The sequence below is a fragment of the Rhincodon typus genome, chromosome 26 (assembly GCF_021869965.1).
Source record: "Rhincodon typus isolate 14 chromosome 26, sRhiTyp1.1, whole genome shotgun sequence".
Lineage (NCBI taxonomy): Eukaryota > Metazoa > Chordata > Chondrichthyes > Orectolobiformes > Rhincodontidae > Rhincodon > Rhincodon typus.
In genome coordinates, this window is record NC_063357.1 from 27741783 (window position 1) to 27758448 (window position 16666).

The following is a 16666-nucleotide window of genomic DNA, read 5'->3' on the forward strand; positions in this document are numbered from 1 at the left end:
CTTCATTACTGCTGCCACGAAAGAAGCCCAGTCATTCAGAAGAGCTTCCTATCAACACGCTCAATTTTGTTTTTTCACAGATGGATAGCTTCCTAGCTGCCAATTGTATAGATTGGACCCTGGGGCCAATTTAAAGGTGCAGAAAGCCACCTCACTTCCCCTCGCCATGAAAACACCCAGGCACTTCAGTGTTAGTCAGGTTTAGTGAGTTTTTATGAAGCATCTCTCATCGCCATGTCTTCCTAGTTCACTGGCACAAATTGTACATGTTGAATGATTGGCACATCTACAATAGTCGCCCTATTCACTATGCCTTATTTAAATTGTGCATGAACGTCAGCCTCACTTCTTCGCAACTAGGACTGGATGGAATAATCAAGATGCAGTCTGACGCTGAAATTTGATCATTCCCTCCTTTGATTTGTATTCTACTGTTTTGCTATGCAGTTCAACATCATATCGACTTTCTAGCTTGCTGCTCTGCATTGATTGGACATGTAAATTTCAAATCTACTAAGAAGCCTCGGTCTCTATCAGCTTCATCCTTGGCTACTTCAGTGTCATCCATAAAGTATGAAAGCTGTCTATTATGTCCTCTTGTAATGCCTTGTCTTGTTTGCATTCAATTTTATCCGCCATTTTTCTGCCAACTTTCCTATTTTGCACAGCTCCTTTGATTCACCACCATGCCTAATTTACTACCATCTGCAAACTCATCGAGTTCACATTGATAGTAGGAACTGCTCCTCTGATGCTGCTCGGCCTGCTGTGTTCATCCAGCTCTACACCGTGTTATCTCAAGTTCACACTGAGCTGCTTAATCAGCTCACTGACATAAACTAGAAATAATCATGGTCCCAGCCCTGAGCCCTGAGGCACCCCATTCCCTCCTTACTCTTCTCTAAATTAGCCCTTGTAGTGAGTGCTCGTGACTTTTTTTAACCCTTCCTCCTGTTGTGTGAGGTAGTGATTCTGAAAGTGTTAATGTTGAAGTTACAGTAAGCTCTGCCCAATCTGACTATGTCACACAGCCTTTGGGTAGAGTAGAAGCAGTCTAGCACAAGGTACCAATGGAGACCAATATTTCAGCACTGGCTCTTGATGGTCTTTGTAATTATGCCTAACTCATCAATGTAACTTGTACGTATTACTATCTCTTGTGTAAGACAGGTGCCTTTTTTGTTAAGACTCTGTAGTGGCTTATCCACATTCAAACTCGGAATTGGCATTTTAATGTTGATAATTTCCTTTTACAGTTTTGTAAGTTTCCATTGACCATTTGAGTTTTGTTTATTTTTACAATACCCCATATAGGGATGTCTTACTTGTTTAAGGTTTATTTTTCATAAACATTACAAAAGAGGATTGTTACTTGCACTCTCTCCCAACCATAAACCACTAGTGGTTGATGCTGCAACACAGAACATCTCCCTTTCCAGTTTTCGCTTAATGGCCTTTTGTCTAGAACCTTTAATCCTATTGTAGTTCAACGTACATCATGTCACTGGGCCTATCACAATCTAATTGGTATTTCACTTTCTCAAGGAAATCAAGGAGAGTTGCCCGACAGGACCTTACCCTTCTAAGTACATGCTTACTGCTGTTAACAAGGCTATTGTTGTACAGATGATCCTCAAGTTTAGCTCTACCAACTAATACCATTTGATTTAGAGGACAACTATAAGGACTAAATTTTCTAGTCTAAAATATTTTGTGAATCCAGTGAGATACTAGGATTTCCAATTCTGACAGCATGCATTATTTGCTGTTAAGTTGAGTTGATGATAAACTAGAAAATATGTCACTGCTTTAGAATATGGTGTGTACCATTATGTTGTTTAAACTAAGCTCAAATTGTCAATCGTTTAAGTGCATTAAAACTAGTACATGACAATGGGTATGAGCAACAGTGAGAGGTGAAAATTTGTATCCGTATTTAACAAGTGTGGAGTGATTTTTCTTGATTCTTCCATGGATGTGGGTGTCATTTGTTATCCTTCCCTAACTTCCCAAGAATTAAGTGGCTTGCCAGGCTATTCCAGAGAGCAATTAAGAGTCAACCACATTACTATGGATCTGGAGTCACATGTGGGTCAGACCAAGCAAGAATGGCAGATTTCCTTCCCTTAAGGGCATTCAGGAACCAGATGAACTTTTGTGATAGTCGATGTGTCACCATTTACTGAGGTTAGTTTTTATAGTCCAGATGCATTCATTGAATTTAAATTCCATCAGCAGCTCTGGTGGTATTTTAAACCAGGGCTCTGGATCACCTGTCCAGTGACATGACCACAATACCACCCATCTCCCTGAATAAATATTTGTGTTGTAAATGTTTATAGAGCTGATTGCTGCAAATGCATTTAATTGGCTGATTAGCCATTAGTTCTGCCATTTCACTCTATGCTATGTTGCTATTTGATTATCAATACTCCCTGTGCTGTGTTACTCTCCAGTTCTTGTTGTCTGTGCATTGATATCTGGCTGAATATTGTAAATATTGTGACATTAGAAGCTGCATTTCCAGGATTATGGATTGAAGATCTGATCTCAGTGCGCCCAACATTCCCAATTTCTCAGAGGTGGTCAGTAGCTTTGCTTCGATCTTTGTGGATGACGGCAAAATAACAAGGTGGTTTCTGTGGTAAAACATGGGAACGAACTGCAGGGCATCTTGAATTATGGGGGCTGACAACTGGCAGATGCTATTTAATGCAGATAAGTGTAGAACTATGCTCTTGGGGATGTGAAATAAGCAGAGAGATTACAGGATTAATGGGAAGATGAAAGGGATCTGGAAACGTAGGAGCTTGTTTGCTCGACCGCTAAATCAATGCCGGATACCTGTCAAGCAAGCAATGTTGGTTAGATTGAGTGTGGATTGAGGAATTTCCTCTGGCCACTGTACAGGATGATGGTCAGATCTCACTGGATTATTGTGTGCAGTTTCAGACCTCTCACGACAGGAAAGGTGCAGCTGAACTGTGGAAGATGCAGAGCTGGAATATTTGAGGAGCTAAAGAATAATACGCAAGAGAACAGTTTTGGAACCTGGACGCTTCACATTGACAATGAAAAGACTGAAGTCTGATACAATGCGATTATGAGTAAAACTCTCGATTCAGGGAATGTATTAGAGGTACTTAATTTGATACTGATTAGCAGAATAGGAGAACAGCCTGTTTGCTCTAAAGGGGGTTGATTGTGCTAGAATGTAAGAAAGCAGATGTCTGCTGTAATGGTTGACTTCTGCAATAGTTTAGCAAGGGAGGATTGCTCCTTGGCTGTGGGTATTTCTCTCAGTACCCATCCTGATAGCCACGATTAGTGTCAGCCTGCATAGTGAAGACTGACCAGTTACATTAATGGCTGCCTTAACCACCTCATCGTGGTTCAAACAATGTTGACTGACGAGTCTCAGTTTTGAGTGTCCATGGGTTTATTTGGCCACCCGGTATTGCAGCCTCATCCACATTTAGCCCTTTACTGGCAGAATGATGAACTGGAACAGCAACAATAACCTATATACCTTCAAATCGCATCAGAATTCTGGGGGCATTTAGAGTGCCCCAGCTGTTGTTGCCTCTGAGATTAACTAATATAGACATTGCAGTGTAGGCCAAACATTGAAACCTGGGCCATCTCGAGTGTAATAACATCACACTGAACTGACTGAGCGTAAGACGAGGTCAGAAGTCTTTCAAACGTGTATTGTTTGTTCCAGGGTCAAATTACAAAAAGTTTGATGTCAAATTCGGTGGATAAATACATTAGATTATACATATAGGTGCAGCAAACCCCTAAGGTTAAGTAAAAAGAGTTTCAAATGTGAAATAGTCACATTCAAATCATGTAGACTGTTTCAAGTATTCAGATGAAAAATTTTCTTTTGTCAGTCAGGACAGCTGCTTCACTTTCCCTGGTCTTTTCTGGGTAATGGCCTTCTGAATTTAGTTTACAGTTTCTATCCTTGATAATGCTGGTGGCATCAAGATCATAATTGTTCACAATAATGTTAGTGGTGTTGGAAAATATTTGCCATTGTATCTTATTCACTAATTCAACCCGATATGTAGCAGAAACTATGCATAGTCTTCATTATGCAGGCTGACACACAAATCATGTGATTTAGATATTTCATTTTTCTTTTGCCGGAAGGGAAGTGTTAGCTTATCCACTTTGGATCTATGAAAAGACAAATCAGGATATGTTCTTAATAATAAGAGACAAGGAGCTGTAGAAGAGTAAAGTGATTTATGTGTTTGTATACAGATCACAAAAATGTAATCAAAATGGCTCAAGGAATGTTGGTATTTTACTAAAGGGTGGTCTGTGTTCAAAATTGAATATGAAGAAGTGATACTTTAAGTGTGTAAAGTCTCGATTAGACGCCATCTGGGATATTGCTCTCAATCTTACAAAAAAAAAGGTGAAATGTATCAGGACAGAATTGAAAGAATACCAGATTTCAGAAGGAACAATAATTTATCCTGCATGAGAAACAGGAGTTGGCTGGTAAGCTGACTCCAATTGATTGAGATGTTTGAAGGGTAATTAGACGCCAGACCTCAAAAAAAAAGATAAATTGGCAAGCTAATACCAAAATTTGAAGTTATAAATTAGAAGGGCAAGTTGCATAAGTTTAGCTTAACTTCAAAAGGTTTATCAACTATCCGATTCAGGTGTTTAAATTGATAAGGAATTCAATAGAGTTGGTGATTCCCAGAACAAGGAACCAAAGTCTTAAAATAAGACCAAGACCATTTACAGGTGACATCAGGAAACACTTCTTTACATAATGAGCAATGGAAATTTGGAACTCCCTTCTCCAAGGGACTAATGCAAAAGTCATTGTACTCAGTTGCTGTTCTCCTTTTCTGAAGACATCAACCCGTTAACTGTTTCACCAATGCTTGAAATCTTCTGGTAACTTAGAAATTGTCTATTTTTCTTTCCTGACAACTTAGTGATAGATAATTGCCAGTAGGCTACTTGACCTTGGAAGACATTGCATCTGTATACTACACGTGCAGTTTACAGCAAGAGTCACTTAGCTTGGGTTGTGGATGAGGTTGTAGACATGCTTGCCGAGCCACTGTGTTTGGTTGCAAACGTTTCGTCACCCTGCAAAATAACATGGTCAGTGCGCCTCCGGTGAAGTGTCGCTGTTCTGTCCCGCTTGTTATTTATACGCCTCGGTTTGCTGGGGTGGTCAGTATTACTTCCGGTTCTGTTTTTCAGCGGTTTGTACATAGGGTCTAATTCGATGTGTTTGTTGATAGAGTTCCGGTTGGAATACCAGGCCTCCAGGAATTCCCTGGTATGTCTCTGTTTGGCTTGTGCGATTATCGATGTGTTGTCCCAGTCGAATTTGTGTCCCTCGTTTTCCGTGTGTAGTGAGACAAGTGAGAATTGGTCGTGTCTCTTGATGGCTGGTTGGTGTTTGTGTATCCGTATAGTCATTTTTCTTCCGGTTTAGCCTATGTAGTGTTTCTCACAGTCCTTGCATGGCATTTTGTATATTACACCGGTGTTGCCAGTTTTGGTTATGGGATCCTTTACGTTCGTCAGTAGCTGTCAAAGGGTGGTTATCGGTTTGTGGGCTACTCTGATACCTAGGGGTCTGAGTAATGTTGTGGTCATCTCTGAAATGTCCTTGATGTACGTAGGGTGATTAGTGAATCTGGTCGTGTTATGTCCTCCTGTTGTGGTCTGTCTCGGAGGTAATGGCGGATTGTGCTTTTCGAGTGTCCATTTCTTTTGAAGACTCCGTATAAGTTCTCCTCTTCTGCTTTGCGTAGTTCTGGATTGCTGCAATGTGTTGTGGCTCATTTAAATAGTGTCCTGATGCAGCTCCGTTTGTTGGCATTGTGGTGGTTGCTAGTGTAATTGAGTATCTGGTCTGTATGTGTGGTCTTTCTATGTACGTTAGTCTAGAGTTCCCTGTTGATTTTGTTTTCTATCATTATGTCCAGGAAGGGTAGTCAGTTGTTGTTCTCTTCTTCTTTCATGAATTTTGTCCTGGTAAGGATGTTGTTGATGCTTTCGTGAGTTTCTTTGTGTTTTGCGTGTTTGATAATCACAAAGGTGTCATCTACGTATCGGACCCAAAGTTGGCGTTGTATAGTGGGGAGCGCTGTCTGTTCTAACCTTTGCATTACTGCTTCTGCAACAGTCCTGATATTGGGGATCCCATTGGTGTTCCAGAATGCCACTGCATCGCACTGACATTGTTACCGAGCAGGGTAATGAAACATTTGCAACCAAACCCACCGGCTCGGCGAGCATGTCTACAACCTCAACCTTGTAGTCTATTTTAACCTTCTTTAGCTCAGAGATTTGAACTGGTGTCTCAGCTGTGAGTATCTAAGTCATCAAAGCACTGAAATTGAACTTTTCACTGTGTATCACTGACTGACTGGATTTTGTATTGGTTGTTTGAGTTGAACTTTTTAAACTTGAAGTGGATCTAATATAAAATATTAGTTAAATCCCAAGGCTACTTTGCAGCATGTTATCTCAACATTGGGTGCTTGTCTCAGCCTCATCAATTTGGCACGTGAATTTGTCTACAGAGGTGGACTAATTATGTATAACTGTAAACAAAAAATGCTGGAAATCACATCAGGTCAGTCTACATCCATGGAGAGAGAGCAAGCCAGCATTTCAGACCATTGTGAGAGGATTGCTGCTTGGGATACCTGAGGTTTTCAATAAGTCACTCAACTAGAGTTGTACAGCAAGGGAGCCTTCATTTGGTACTTAAGGCAAATGAAAGATCCGAGGTCCTGTTTAAGCTAGTAGTATTGGTTGACACTTCAGTGGCCCGACTCTCATCTTGTGGACATCAGAGAGCTCAAAAGAAGACTTTTATGGATGTCCTTCCAGCCAGCAACCCCACTCCCCCCACACCCCATCCCCCTTTTAACTCCACCTCTATCTCTCTGTCCATCTTTTGCACCTCTCTTTGAACTCAATGCAACAGTACTCATAGACATGAGTATTGAAAGGTAAACTCAAGAAGCTGAACACATTATGGAGGTCCTTCTTATTGTTATTTCTCATGACTGTGGAAAGCAAAGAAACCACTGAAAAATATCTACTGTACATGCATGCTATGAAAGTAAACCAGTTGATGGTCTAAAGCTATACTTTGTCTTGTTGAAGTGATGTTTCCGTTTAATTTTCCTGTTTTCAGAGAAGGCAATATAATGACATGATATCTTACAAAATATTAAAGAGTAACATTCTCTGCTATAATTCTCGTCTTTAAATGTTTACACAGATACAGTGCAGAAAAGGGTGCAATCTGAGTTGTAAAAGAGTTGAAATACTCCGATAGGAGTGACCAACAATGCTCACCTTGAGGAAATATCTAATGTGTGAGCTTGTAAACTGTGACAGCCACATCAAGCATTGCCCACTAGGGATTCACTAAGCTTATCGTAGTTCTGAATAATTTAAATGATCCAGTTGAACGTAAAACCTATCTACAATGATTTGCCACGATGTTAAATTAGTTTCATTTGATGCACTGGGACGCTCAATGGAGAGAATTGAGCACTTTAATTGTATCCCATCATGCATTGTTAATTATTCAATTTGTCAAAATTGGTACATAATAAGTGATAATGTTTAGCTTTTGCTTTTAGCAGTAGTTGGCTTTGCCACTCAAATGTTTTAATGTATCTCGATCCAGGTTCTTGTTTCCTGACTCTGAAAATTGTCAACTCATCCAAACTTCAACATGTTGTCCAAAGTGTATCAATTTCTGATGCTCCAGAAGCCTCAAATGTAAAATTCTGGTGTTCCTGTTTAAATCATATCTTGGCCCCTCTATACCCTTTCACCCCAACCCCACCAAAAACACACACATACAGTAGTAATATTAATTACCAATATATTGAACATACATAACTCGCTGACTTTCAAGACTCTGTCTGATTCCAGGCCACACAGTTGCTCAGCAATTTTAGGGCTTTAATAGATTAAAGAAATGAACATTCAGCTGTTTAAGTCAACAACGTTTTAGGGACAAGGACATAAATGTCATTCTAACCAGAATCTTAGAAGTGATTTCTGATGAAAGATTATGTATCCCCGATCAAAACAATAAAAATATTGTGGGTGTGACTGCAGTAATTCAAGAGGCAGCTCACCACCACCTTCTTGAGGAACAGGCAATAAATACTGACCAGCCAGCGATGCCCATGTCCCATGAGTGAATTAAAATACTTGAGTCTTCCCTTTCTGCATGCTGACCAATGTGTTACTGCATTTCGACATTTTTAAATTTAGGCTGTTAAAGCACCAAGTTAAAAATAACCAGTGGTGATAAAATATTTAACATGTTGGTCTGATATTTCTCTGTCCATTGTTTTAGTGGGGGTTTACTATAAAAGGAATGACTGTGACACTAAAATGTGAGATAGAGGAATGTCATATGAACGCATTAAACATCTCTGAAATGGTGGGAGGATAGAATTGCAGTAGAACTTGAGTCATGATATCATGCACTGAACTGCCTTGTCCTCTTTTTGATTTGGGCAGCAATAGCAACTGTACTGCTTTCGTCTTTACTTTTAATTGTTTCAATTTCTTCCCCTTCTCCATTTGTTCATGGAACTTTGGTTTCACTGATAAGACCAGCATTTATTGCATGGCTCTAATAAGCTGTAAGAAGGTGGTGGTGAATTTTTTTTGACTTTTGAAGCCATTTCAGAGGACAATAAAGGGCCAATCATATTGCTGGAGATCCAGAGTCCAATACCACCACCTTGCATCCACTTCAGTTGTCTGGAGGTGTGAAGGTTCAAGGTTGAGCTTCCTGTCCCACTGCTAATTAGAGCCCAAAAGCCCACTCAAGTATCTGAGCCTGCTTCTGCTGGGATTAACCCAGCTACAAGTGGGCCTGACATATGGTGTGCCTGACAGAGGAGGCAAGGGGGAGCGCCCTCCATCAAAGGCAACCAGTGCACAAGTGAGGAACTGGACATCTGTCTACTGAGAGCCAGTCTCCTTCCCTTACCTCTTACACTCCGCCCTCTCTCCCTATTATCCTGAATCCTAGAAGCCCTCCCTCCACAAACCTTGCTCCTTGATCCCCACCCTGATGCTGGATGGTCTTCCAGCAAGACAGACAACCTCCCTTCCATGGCTTTGCTGGCCTCTGGTTAACATCTCTTACCTGGTTAGGACACTGGCCTCCAGGCTCTTGATCCCAAGAGGGGGTGTATTAGTAACTTGGTGGCAGTTGATTTGGAAGGCGCTACCTGAAGGAGTCAGAATGGATCTCTTGCCAGCTGTCCAGCTGGCTGAGGAGATCCCCATCACCTCAAGAATATTCTGCACTGAAAGTTGAAACAGAAACTGAGAAATTATCACTATGGCAGATGTTCTGCTTGCCATAATGCAAACACATTCCAGCACCTCCTGTACCTTTGGTTTCACAGTCAAGTTGTCCCTGGCTGTCCCATTAAGAAAAGTTATCATGTGGAAACCAAACCTCAGTAGGGCTGATACCTGACCTCATGGTTTTAACGTTGTGAAAGAAAAATGAAATGAATGGCTTACCAGAGACAGGAGCTGGCAACAGAAAGCATCTTGATTTATTGAAGAAATGTCGTCCCTTCCTTTGGGGGAGGGGGAGGAACTGTAGCTTTTGCCTGTTGAACTTTGTAAAGGACTTTGGCAGTAAAAGATAAACTAAGCCTGACCCAAGGGCTGGATTAACAACCTGCCACTTGTAATGATGAAGTCTGGGAGAGCAGCTTTTAACGCCCTCACCCGCCCCACGCCATGTTATGGCAACAAAGAGAAAAGTGGTTAAACTTTAGTAATCTCCGTTAAAAGGACAAAAAAAAAGCACTGGCTGCCCTGGACAGGCATTAGGGAAGTTGATGCTCTGCCGTGACTGTAATGCAATATCGACCCTGTTGCGCTTGAAGGGAGCTGTCTAATTTAAACTCACGCACTGGGGAAGTGTAAATCATCCCAGTTAGACTGACATAAGTGTGGATGTGTGTCCAGACACCTCTTTTGGAGGAAATGGAATATAGTCTCAGTATTGTTCTTATTGGTAACAGAATCCTTGACTGAGGTCTGGAGGCTATTAAATTGCCGCAGTTGGGTCTGCAGAACTCCAAGACAGGCTGTCTGTTTGCCGTTCTTAGTGCAGTTAAAATAAACAGCTCTGTACTACAGAGGCCAGGAACTGGGTCCCATTGCAAATTGAGCACTCGTTCGAAGTGTTGATTATAGTCCCACAGTCCATCAAGCTTTGCACACTGCAGCCATCTCCAGTGATATTTTATTTTAGCGAAAGGCCCTTCCTTGATAACTGCGTGAAATTCTAATCCCCACCGAAGCCTTGTTATCTCGCCCAGCTAGGACTGCACCGTCCACGCTGTTTCTTTGCGGAAAAAAAACCCCACCTCGGGCAACAACAGCCAAAGTACAGCCAGTTGAGGATGAGTTCGATCAAAGCAGCTTGTTTTCAAATGATTTGGTAGTGTCGGATCAAACTGTTGATTACAGCGTGCAAATGATGCACACCTCCTTACAAAACTGAAGATCAGCTTTTAAACTGATACCGGGCTGGGGAATCTTTGGCGTGTTATCCGACACCACGTGGGAGGAAGGCAAACAGCCTGTGAATTTCATGCCCGGAGAGCCCCATTTGAAAATCGAATAAAGACTTGAAGTCCGCAGAACAAGATTCTCGATTTCTGAACGTTTGCTTCAGACCATTCAGTCTACTGTTGATTGTTAATGGAGAGGAATAGGCTTCTCTTGTGAGTGTGGTGCGTGGCGTGAAATACACCGCGTTCCGAGTTCAGCTGCAGTGAGTACGCCGTGCATTTACTTCTAAATTTGTAGCATAAGCTCCTTTCATCAAGAGAAGCAACAGCAAGAATTAGATTGACGCTACAAGAGGGAAAATGTTTTTTCTAAGCTGATACCACGACAGATAGATCTGATCAGCTGCAGTAATTGTCCAGACATTTGCATCTAAAAGTTCACACTGCACGTTTGAACGATACCATTGCTCAGCCTATTTGTAGACGCTTTCACAGACTATATTGGTCTGAAGGAGCATGAAATACGTGGAGCTCTGCAAAGCTGATTGATCTGTAGAAATAGTTGAAATTCCAATTTAATAACCTTAAAGGTATCAAAAAATAAACTCTTCATTACGGGGTGGAGCTGAAATCCCAGTGATGACTTATATTGAGAGCAAGCAGAATCTTGTGCTTTTGGGATGATCCCTTATTGTGCCTTGTTTTTACCTGTTTGAATTTAAAGCTGAAATTCCTGCAGCTTATGTGGGCCTTCTTCGAGTTAGCTGAATGTTTGATGAATCGATTCCCCTGTCAATTACATTCAAAAAGCACTCTGCGAAGGGAAACTTTTTGTTTCTGGTTCTCAAGATGAGATCAAACCCTCTCGGTAGGAAAGGCATTTACAAATGTCACTGATGTTAAACATGTGACGCCATTCAATCTGAACTGCAGTTTGTAATCAGAGTAAGTTTTTGATCTCTAAAAAGAGACAGTTCCATCATTTTATACTAGAAAACCACAATTTCCTCACTTATTAGTCTGTCAGTATTCTCTGTTTCTGAAGTCATATTAGACTTCACAGATTGATTTGAATGCACTTTTCATGCCTTGGTTGTTCAACAAGCTGAAGGTTTACTGGATTAAAAGCCAGATAGTAAAACCTGATATCTACTTTTTACCATTGATTTCTTTATAATCATGGGGTTCTTAAGTGTTGGAATCCCCACGATATTCTTTTAAACAGCAACTTTAAGTAGTCTTAATAAATCCTGCTGATTAGGTGGTCTGTAATAAAGCTCAAATTGTTTTCTGGCTCATTTCGGTAGGTCAGACCATGCAGAATTAAGCTGATTTTGCACTTTGGATAGTGCCAGCACATTTGTATCATTTATGAAATTGAAAATGTGTTTGCACCGAAGTACTTTACTGTACAAGGAGTGGGAACGGTGGGAGAATGTAAACATGGCTTGTAAATCCTAAGGTTATTATATTGCATACAATATGAGGATACAATGACATTTGACATTAAACATAAGTTGCAAAGGCTGTTTCCAATTTTTTTTAGCTTCTTCTAAAAACAGAAGCTTCTTTCGGCACCTCTATTACTTCATCCTAGTAGCCACCCAGTGCTGGCATAGATTAGTTGGGCCAAACGGCCTGTTTCAGGGTGTTCAGATAGAATCTTTCCAACCCCTGATTTGTGGGTCTGTTGGGAAAATAGGATGAGATCAGCAGAAATTAGATCCTTGACATTAAATCCGATTCTCTGAACAAGTTTTGAGCGGCAAGATGAGAATCTGGCTGGTGAGAGACAAGGGTGGTATTTGCATCTATTTTCCTGTCTCAGCATGGTATTATTACCTAATCTCACCTCAATTTATGTGCAGTTTCAATTCTGCCATCCATCGGATAGAAACCAGACAGTGACAATTCCTCATGTGGAAGGCAGAGCGGGTGCCTGGCAAGTCCAGCTCACTACTTGCTCCTCTGGACCTTGATCTCAGGCAGCAATCCCAAACGTCATTGGGCACACTTCAACTCGCCACACTACCTCCCCATTGTTCATGACTGTTGGCACCAAATGTACCAGCCTTACTGCACCCCCAGGGTACATCTCCAATCCATTTACATTAACCGTCCAGCACTTTACTGTTGTATTTTTGTGGTAATGTTTCAGCCAGGACACTTTGCGCATAGGTACAGGCACCCAGATCCTGGATTAGACCAGGCTGCTTATGAAGTCTCCTCGGCCACTCTGTTGGCATTCACTCACTTTGTGCTGACTTGGATGCTCACAGTATCTCTTCCTTGCCTTACCTTTTTGCACCTTGACTTTCCAACCAGAGCTTAAAGGCTTGCAGTACTTCTGCCTTGCTGCATATTGCGGTCCAAAACCAGGGAAGTTGTAATGTTGGCAAGTGGGTGGACATTTAATTGTGTGGCAACATGCTATGTCAATCTCACACTGTACCATGTTTCAGCAGCTTACACAGTAAACACACTGCAGCAAATGGCCATCTCTCATAGTCAATGGGAAGTAATCGTCAGTCCAAGGTACACAGCCTTCAGTCAGGTGCATCCCAGCACAGCAAGTCGAGGACAGACATTTCGATGTAGGGTCACTCTACTCGAAACTTAACTCTGCTTTAACCCCCGCAGATGCTGCCAGACCTGCTGAATTTCTCTAGCAATTTCTATTTGTCAAGGACATTATTTGCTGTCAATCCAGAGACTTGGACATGGTTAGTCAGCCATTCAGGGTGGGTTAGGGACAGGGTGCCTGTGCCTTTACAATAGATAGTGGGCCACAGTCAGTCGTGAAGGTCCAGTATGACCAGTCAGGGAGCTGCACACAGATCAGTCAGGTGCCTGGTCAGTCATCAGTCAGGCTGTCCTTTGAAATCAGGGGGTAGGCCCCTGTCCATCCTGTGGGTCAATGTAATGAAAGTCGAGGAGGATTACGCAGGGCCACTGCTGCAGTGAGGAATTTGGGGAAGTCCGTTGTGGTGATTGGAGGCAGCATGTTGAGATGCAGACGGGCAAGAATTGTGAATGGGGACAACCGAGCATATAAAGTGGTAATAATAGTGATTATTAAGCAATGTCCTTCAATACAATGTTGGGGGCAGACAGGGGAATTGGTATGACGGTCGCAACCAGCACTTTGATGGGTGTCAGTGTGAATGTGCACTTGCATTTGGAGTGAAATGAGAGACATGCCACTTGTCTGTCCTGGGAAGCATTTCTTTTTGCCCCCACCCCAACCCAACCCTCCCATAAATGCATGGTGAACAGTGACTCCTGGCTAGCAGCATTTGATTTTTTTTTCAAAGCCGGGCTTTGTACATGTTCTGGTGGAGGGATCGTGGATATCCCAGTTGTGGCAAGTATGAATTTCTGTGATGAGAGGGTAGATAGGACAAGTGGAACATCAAAGAGGTGTTAGAGGCGGATAGGTAATGAGGTGAGTTTCAGAGAAAATAATGAGAAAACTCACAAGGGTTCACAGAGAGAGCTCCTTCATGAAACTTGTGAAAATTGACGGTACCAATTTCTGGTTAAATTCAGACCCGACGTTCTGTGTGATTGCATGGAATAGAGCAAATTTGTCCCAGTCAGAATCAATCCTTTTTCTCTTGCAATCTATCCAAACACAGTTAATGCAATCATTGACAGTAGTTCTATTTACAGACTTGAACTGATGACATGATTTCTTTTTAATAAAATGAACAACAAGGAATTAGTTGAAGTGAAACAAGTGACACTAACGAAATTTGTGAAATTTACTCCAGCCAGTTCCTTTGTATGATGGTTGGAAGAGTTTTGGTCAGAATCATTGCGTGACACTTTTGGAAAGTACACTTGTGAAAAGTAGCTCAGTGGAACCCCCTCATGAATAGCTGAGGTCCATTAGAGTGGCTCCTTTAATGAACAATTGAGATCTGCTCACTCACTAAAACCAACCTAATGCATTGACTAAAAAGGTGGATGAGGAGCATTTTCTTGAACTCGGAAGATTTTTTCATCATAACCACTTTGGGAGTAAGCTATCGTTGAAGTTGGATTTGTGACATTGTGGTTTTAACATGTAGCTTTAAAAGCAGAAACTGCTCTAAGTACTCAGCAGGTCAGAGATCATCTGTGGCAAGAGGAACATATTTAATGTTTCAAGTCCATGACTTCTTACCAGGCATTTCTGAAGAAGGGTCTAGGCCCAAAACGTCAGCTTTCCTGCTCCGCTGATGCTGCTTGGCCTGCTTTGTTCATCCAGCTCTACACCTTGTCATCTCTTAGCAGGCCTGCTGAGTATTTTCAGCATTTTCTGCATTTAGTTCAGAGTCACAGCATCTACAGTATTGTGCTTTCCAGTTTTATTTTCTTGGGAAGTGGGCGATGCTGTCTGGCTCAGCATTTATTATCCATCCCTAATTACCCTTAAAAAGGTGGTAGTGCGTAACCTTCTTGAACCATTTCAGTCTATATGGCGTAGGGCCACCCAAAAGTGCTGATCGGGAAGGAGTTCCAGGATTTTCACCCATTGACAGTGACAGTGAAGGAATAAGAATGCTGAATGGCTTGGAGAGGATCTTGCAGACGGTAATGTTTACATGGTGTACTTGTCCCTCCTAGATGGTAGAGGTGACAGGTTGAGAAGGTGCTGTCAAAGGTGTCTTGGTGAGTTGCTACTGTAGGGAACATGACAGCTTTAAGATTTCTGGTATGGTTGCAGATGCCTATTTCTCCTGATTTGGTTTGCTATGTTCTGAGAGCTGGTAAATAAAATCCAACAAGAGAATATATTCATATATTTTCCAATAATTGACAGAGGGCACTTCATCGTTGTTGGATTTGAGGAACCTCATTTATTCCAATGGCAACTTATACAAGTGAAGCTTCGATAGTGAGGGATTTCCTGGATCCACACTCTGCCTATGGCAGGATCGAGATCAGCTGCGACCAGTTTTGATACAAGGCTGGAAGAAAAGGAAGCCATCTTACAAAGAGTGGCACTAATGGCTTATTTGCATATCATTTGTTTACCAGATAACCAGATATCCCAGAATGAGTTGCAAAGCGTATCAAAACTAGTTACCATCTGAAGTGATACTTCAGCTCTGTTTCATATTCTCTATTCACTTGCTGCATACTTATTCTCCTGTATGTGGGGTTTCAGGTGAAGTGTGGTAAGAAGGCAGGAGACAATTTGACCAGAGCAGACCAAAATAATCAGTTATCCATTTAACAATATAGGTTCACATCTTATTCTTTATAAGCTAGCCAGTGACCTGTTGGTTACATCAGAGGGTGTGGTGGTGTGGAAGAATGGGAGTAGTATTTGAAATAACATTAGATAATGCCATACAGTAAATGTCTCCTTGCAGCGAGGCTGTGCCCTAGACTGTTGCAGAGCCAAGGAGATGTTGGGGACCTTCGAAATGAGTTTTCAATTTTCCCTTATTTAGCCTTTCCCCATTCAGAAACCAACTCCCTGCTGGGGAAGAACTGAGCATTTTTAAAACATAAGAGACTTTAGCTCTTTCAGTTCTCACTAGAGGTCTAACAATTTTCAGGCCTCGAATTAGAATCACCGTGGGAAAGATTTTGGGAAGCATTGGTCTAGCCCTAATGAGAGCTCAGCTCCCTGACTGTTAGAAATCTGAAAACTGGAAGCCAACTGAAAAATCAACTCAATGCCCTTCAATTCCTATCAATGAGGTTCATAACGTGCCTAATTGGCTGCCTGCCTCACTGTTGGGGAGCTCTACTGCTTGGAATGCACCACCAACTCCATAAGCCAAAGGCTTACGGGCTGCATTGAGGCACCATCATGCTGGCCAGCATTGCTATTCTCAAGGTCCTTCCGCTTCCATTCCCAACCTTTACGGGACCAAACATTCTGCCTGAAGTCACTTCCAGACTGCTTTCTAAAGACAATGGAGTGAAATCCAACTGAAGAGCAGAGTCTTGCTGAATGAGGAAAAAGTAAAGAATTTTTTTTCTCTCTAATTCTTTTCAGTGGCCTCTGATTTTTGTTCCATTTGTTAAAAATTTAGTTTTTCTGTTCTTCCAGTCTAGTGGTATGCTAGTTTATTGCGCTTGGCCCT